This window comes from Seriola dumerili, unplaced genomic scaffold (genome assembly GCF_002260705.1).
Source record: "Seriola dumerili isolate Sdu_G_001 unplaced genomic scaffold, Sdu_1.0 BDQW01000383.1, whole genome shotgun sequence".
Taxonomy (NCBI): Eukaryota; Metazoa; Chordata; class Actinopteri; order Carangiformes; family Carangidae; genus Seriola; species Seriola dumerili.
The window spans coordinates 164,557-171,181 of NW_019174638.1; the positions used below are offsets into that span (position 1 = coordinate 164,557).

The 6,625-nt window shown below is 40.0% G+C and overlaps 1 long non-coding RNA gene across 1 annotated transcript; it reads right to left on the reverse strand.

Annotated features, from left to right (window-relative positions):
* Positions 1-2,816: 2,816 nt before the first annotated feature.
* Positions 2,817-4,746, reverse strand: LOC111233299. Its single transcript, XR_002665594.1, has 2 exons — positions 4,566-4,746; positions 2,817-3,526 (listed from the first exon to the last, which is right to left on the reverse strand). It is a non-coding gene; the product is annotated as an uncharacterized LOC111233299 (long non-coding RNA).
* Between the last annotated feature and the right edge of the window lie 1,879 nt (positions 4,747-6,625).

The following is a 6,625-nucleotide window of genomic DNA, read 5'->3' on the forward strand; positions in this document are numbered from 1 at the left end:
ACGGGCTAACCCAGGCTGACACAGGTTATCAGCCCAGCGGTTAGCAACCGTTAGCATAGCTATCGCTAATTTATCAGCTAACGCTAGCACTAGCTGGCTAGCTTGATTAGCAAGGTGCATCTTCACCTGAACTGTGATATTAACAGGGATGCTAATTTTGGCTAGCAAAGAAACAGGCTTAAAACAAAATGTACTGACCGGAAAAAATTTAACCGCCGACTCCTCTGAGTGTCTTTTAGAACAACTGAACACCGAACAAGACATTCTCTGGTAAACAACATGTTGGAGCTAACTTTGATCAACTGAAAACCGACTCATCGCTCTGTCGTCATATCCGGATTAACAGACAGGTCTCCCTGTGTGTTAATGACGCGGTAGCCACGCCCTAAACCCACTCTGCTTTAACGTCTATTTTCTTTTAATTAGGACCATAATTTTTAAAATGAACATCATCAAACGTTTACTGAGGTAATAAATCAAGTGACAAGTAGGGTCATTTTCCCACAGACTTCAATACAATCGGACTTCTTTTTGCAACCAGTGGAGTCTCCGCATGATGGTCAGAGAATGCGAGTTTAAGGCACTTCCGCATTGGCTTCATTTTCCAGACCCGGAGTCCACGTCCATTTTTATACAGTCTATGAGCAGATTTCCGTCAGGGGAGTCGGGGAAGACAGCGAGCGTAACCCAGCATGAGACGTAATGACGTATTCTCTCCTTCGGAAAAAGCCTGTTTTTCCCCCACAGCGTTTTTAATGACTCTAGCTCTTAGATAGACGTCTCCCCTGGCCAATCAGAGCAAACTAGGGGGGCGGGCACTTCAGAGTGAAGACCAATAGGCTTTGAGAGGAAACAGCTGAGAGCAGGGAGCAGCTCTGTTTTAATGGTTCCAAACTGTTTCTTTGGCATCAAAATGCTTCATGTTTTCTATTATTTCATATTAAAGAGTTAAAGCACATTTCTCCCAGTTTTCCTTTTAGAGAGGTTTATGGGCGCCAGTGAAAAAATGAACTATAAAACTCTACTAAACTAAAGTATTAGTCCTAGAGGCCTTGAAGCTTCACAGAGCAGTTTCTGACAAGATGTAGAAGTACTGTGGAGCTTTTTCCCTGTTCTTGTATAAAGTAGATCCTGATGGTTGTTATGTAATGTGACTTTTTTACAGGCGAGGACTGAAAAATACTAAAAAAAAACAAACATGTATGAGCTGATGTAGTTTAGGTTGGAGTCACATGCAAAACAAGCACATTTTCAGAAACTAGAATATGTTTCTGCATTTTGTCCTTAAAGCTCTTCTGTTATAAGCTTATTATTTACACAGGTGGGCTCTAGTTAGCCAAGCTAACAAGCTATATAACTGAGTACATAAGGCAGCTCACGCAGACAAATAAGAGACAGATAACAGAGTTAAAAATGCACTATAGTAATTCTAATGATAATTTGTATTTGGAAATTTTATTTATTATTTAATCATTGAAATTAAATTTAATGAATGAAAATGCTGCTGCGCTATTTTATTGTTAGAGGTGCCAGTCACGTGACGACAGACTGCTTTGTGGCATGTTATTAGTTTTTAGCATCAGTTCCTTGTGTAAATAAAGTTTTTTTGTATGTTCAGGAGGTGCAGAAGTGCAGAGAAATACCAGAAGACACTTACTGACTTTTGTGTTGTCTTCTGCAGGTACGTGTTTTTCTTTGTTAAATGTTTCCTTCTTTTATTCTGTTTACACCACCCCTGTGTGGCACTGTTTTTACTTTTTTCATACTGATTTTTTAGAGTTTTAATGAAATTGAATGTTATAATTTAGGTAAAATGCTTTCTTGTGAATGATGTTAATATGCCGAGTTAATGTGTGTGTGTATTGAGTAAAAGAGTATAATTTGCTCACACAGTGCTGTCAGAATAGCAGAGGGAGGTGCAGAGAAATACCAGAAGACAGTTAATGACTTTTGTGTTGTCGTCTGCAGGAGAACATTACACACAGGAAAGCGGCTCCCTGAGTCGTCTCCTTCAAACATTACATGGTAAAATACAAAATATGAACAGTTTGAATATCATAGAAATGGACAATATCCCAGACCAGCAGAAAACACATCTCACCGACGTGTGTTTCCAAAGGCAACCAACACACACTACTCTACACCAGTGGGTGGCGCTGTTGGACCACCTTTGCCATAATTTCACCTACATATTCCACTCCGTCTCATAAGCATGTGTTGTGTTCAGCAGTCAGTCAAGCTGCTTTACAGCTTCAGCAGAAAGAGTTTGATACCTGGAGGATGAAACAGATGCTGATTTGAATGAAGAAGCTACAGACAGCTGTGTCCAAGACTTTCAAGTTCACTATCTGCTAAACCTCGGAGTCAACGGTCACTTTGCATCCTCTATTGGCGAGTCTGTGCTGCTCTCTGCTGCTCAACACTACGTACCAGCAACACAGCAGTGTGGTCCTGGGGAGCAGGAGGTGCAGGGAGGCTGTGAGCCACCTCTACATGACTGCAGCTGTGCACTACAAGTTTCTGTCTCTTCTTTCTGCTGTGAGTGTGTCATGGTTTGCAGTGACAGACTTCACGTTTTTTACTTCCTGTCCTTGTCGTGTTTCCCTCCTTTGTGTCACAACCAACCTCCTGTGACGTAGAGTGTTTTCAGATCTGCTTCAGACTGTAGTCGCTCTGTGGTTTCCTTCTGCCGTCCTCTCTATCAGCTTTATTACAGTTTCTGCCTTTTTGTAACTCACACTTTACACATTCACAAACATGGTCAAGTAGACGCATGAAACACTGTTACAACGGAAGGAAACACTCTGAGACAGCACTGCTCATCCTCAGTTTATTCCTGCTTGTCCACAGCGATACAGAGGAAAACAAGAAGACTTATACAATGTTCTTCCAACACGCACAGAAATATGCTCCAAAAACTTCATTATTATTATTATTATCATTATTATTATGATAATTAGACTATTGGCATTAAGCGATTTGAGGAACCAGAAAGAATATCAGTCATAAGATGTGCACACAAAGCAAGACTGACCTGAATAAGGATCAGCATCACAATCAGGATAATCATGTTTCACAAGCAGGTGAAGTAAAACGAAGCTGTTTAAGCACCTCACAGATGCTTTATGTAGTGCACAGGTAAACCATTGATGCATGAGATTTGAATTCTGGCGAATTTCGCTGAACCTCTGTACTTTTTATTCTGGAGTATACAATCAACAATATAAAATATTGTATTACTTGTACATGTGATACTTTTGTATTGACCATTATTTGTGCAAGTTCCATAGTCACAGACTTTTCTGATGTTTTCATACTTGTCAACGATAAAGGTGTTGATTTCCTTGTACTTGTTCATGTTCTTTATCTTCCTGTCATCAATCACTCTCTGACAATCTCCCTCTTTCATTTTATTGATGACGTGTCTTTTCTTGAAGTCCTCAGGAGTTGCCCCCTCAGTGCACTGAGCGGCAGAGAGCAGCACGAGCAGCAAACAGGAAAACTGGCACCAGACGTTCATGATTTCCTGGTCAAAGAAAGAAAAAATGAAACTGAGAAAAACATATTTATTTATTTTCTTTTTGTATAATTAAAAATAGCTTACAACATCCAGTAAGTGAAGAAACTTAAACACTGTGTGTGTGTGTGTGTGTGTGTGTGTGTGTGTGTGTGTGTGTGTGTGTATGTGTGGACACGATTAAGCTTTTCTTAAGCAAAACAAAACTATGATTAAAATGTAGATCACTCTATCAATCACCAATACATGGATCACGTCCATGAACATAATATCACTGGCATGTCTTCAGACGGTGGAGGAGAACTGTGAGGTTAGAGACTCATTTGATTTCACTTGTACAGACCTAAGATTTAAAACTGTTTGATAACTTTGTATTTTTAGTCATTTCAGCCCCAAAAACACTGAAATCAAAGGCTGGAATATTTAGTGACAGAGATGTTTCCTTCTCTGCCTGAGCTTTGATCAGTCGGTGAGTTAGGAGCTACTTTTAGCCTTAAGATGCTTTGTGAATATAGTCCCTGTTCTTCAGGAGCAGTTTCCTTTTCGGCCTTAGCTTTGTGTGTTAAATCCTTCCAGGACTATGTGATACTCCGTGGCAACACGGGGGTGTCACCCAGAGAGTTGCCCCCTTTAGAGGGGGACTTTCACTGTCCTAAATGAGACTTAAATAGTCACAGAGCTCTCAGGGTGTCTTCCCACACCGGGAGTGTCGGGCCTTGACGACACAGCATCCCGATACCAAGGGTCAACCATCCCTTTTAAGTGTAAACAGCCCTGGAGCTAAACCTACTTTGGGGTTAACCCTCCCTCCCCATCCTGAACCTCAGGTAGGCCTGTGACTGAACAGCTGAGACTCCCCTCTTGTACCCCTCTTCTAGATACACCAGGCAGAGGCCCCACTGTAAGGGACAGTCCAATAGTCAGTCACCTTAATATAAATGAACTCAAACAGTTCTTTGCATGCCCCAGCCTGTTCCTAACAGAACCAGAACGAATGCTTTGGGCTCTTAGCGTCTTGACCTCTACCCATCATGTGGAGGGGACTTACCTTCAGGCAGGTGTGGAGGATCAAACCAGGTTGGTGTGTGATGCAGAGTCGTGAAAAAAACCCAAGAATGAGCCTTTCTCTCGTCAGAGCTGAAGACTTATTTTAGCTTCCAAAAGTGATTTCTGGTTGGAACAGAGTTTCTAAAATCTAATAAAGAACCAAAAAGCACAGAGTCATCAGCAAAATGGAAGAAGGGCATGAACCTTCAAATATCCCCTGCCTTAAATACAGTAAAAAGAGGAACTAACTTCTTCGGTTGTTCATATACATGTACATATAAGGTAGTGATTCTTTATTTTAAGTGTGAAATTCCCATTTACATATTTGGTTTATCACATTTCACACTACTGAGAAATGGCAATAGATTGTTATCACTAAACTGCAAGAGATAAGAGAAGAATACTTCCCTTTTTACTTCAATATGAAGACTTACAAAAGGCCTACTTTTCTAAATATAACTAATATAAGCATGTAAGATAAGTAATTAACAATACATGTAATGAGTAATGAATAGTATCACAAAATAGCATGAATGTAAAACACAAACGTGCATCTGAAAAAAATAAATTTGGTAAAAGAGTATATGGATCACAGAGTACAGCTGGAGCAGAACTAGTTGATTACATTAATCCATTAATCAAGCATAATACTGAGCAGGAGTATGTGAGTACATAAGAAATTACATTTTTAAATTGTGACATATGGAAATGATTACATGCATGTATGCAAACAAAATAAAAGTTGACTTAATCTTTATTGACTACATACAAAAGTGTAATGCACTAGCCATTCTGAACTAATGAGATCATTATCTCAGAAGTGTGAGAAAAGTTTTTGTGAGAAAAATAAATTGCTGCTCTGTTTTTCTGAACAAATGCAATTATTATGTCCTATTATCTATTTTCCAAACAAATATTTTTAATATTAATATTCAGGCCACATGTATACACTTTACATACGGCTTGGCCAAATACATTTAAACTCAGTTTTGCACAACATTAATAATAATCCTGATAAACATTACCTGTCTCAGGTAGGTTAGGATCATTACTTCAGTTAAAGAAAGTGAAATGTCAGAATAATAGTAGAAAGAAACTTCTGGTGCACACCAGTAGGTGGCACTGTTTTTACTTTTTTCATACTGATTTTTTAGCGTTTTAATGAAATTGAATGTTATAATTTAGGTAAAATGCTTTCTTGTGAATGATGTTAATATGCCGAGTTAATGTGTGTGTGTACTGAGTACAGGAGTATAATTTGCTCACACAGTGCTGTAAGAATAGCTGAGGGAGATGTAGAGAAATACCAGAAGTGTTGTCGTCTGCAGGAGAACATTAAACACGGGAAAGCGGCTTCCTGAGTCGTCTCCTTCAAACATTACATGGTAAAATACAAAATATGAACAGTTTGAATATCATAGAAATGGACAATATCCCAGACCAGCAGAGACACATCTCACCCACGTGTATTTCCAAAGGCAACCAACACACACTACTCTACACCAGTGGGTGGCGCTGTTGGACCACCTTTGCCATAATTTCACCTACATATTCCACTCCGTCTCATAAGCATGTGTTGTGTTCAGCGGTCAGTCAAGCTGCTTTACAGCTTCAGCAGAAAGAGTTTGATACCTGGAGGATGAAGCAGATGCTGATCTGAATGAAGAAGCTACAGACAGCTGTGTCCAAGACTTTCAAGTTCACTATCTGCTAAACCTCGGAGTCAACGCTCACTTTGCCTCCTCTGTTGGCGGGTCTATGCTGCTCTCTGCTGGTCAACACTAGGTACCAGCAACACAGCAGTGTGGTCCTGGGGAGCAGGAGGTGCAGGGAGGCTGTGAGCCACCTCTACATGACTGCAGCTGTGCACTACAAGTTTCTGTCTCTTCTTTCTGCTGTGAGTGTGTCATGGTTTGCAGTGACAGACTTTGTAGACGCATGAAACACTGTTACAACGGAAGGAAACACTCTGAGACAGCACTGCTCATAGTCAGTTTATTCCTGCTTGTCCAAAGCGATACAGAGAAAAACAAGAAGACTTATACAATGTTCTTCCAACAT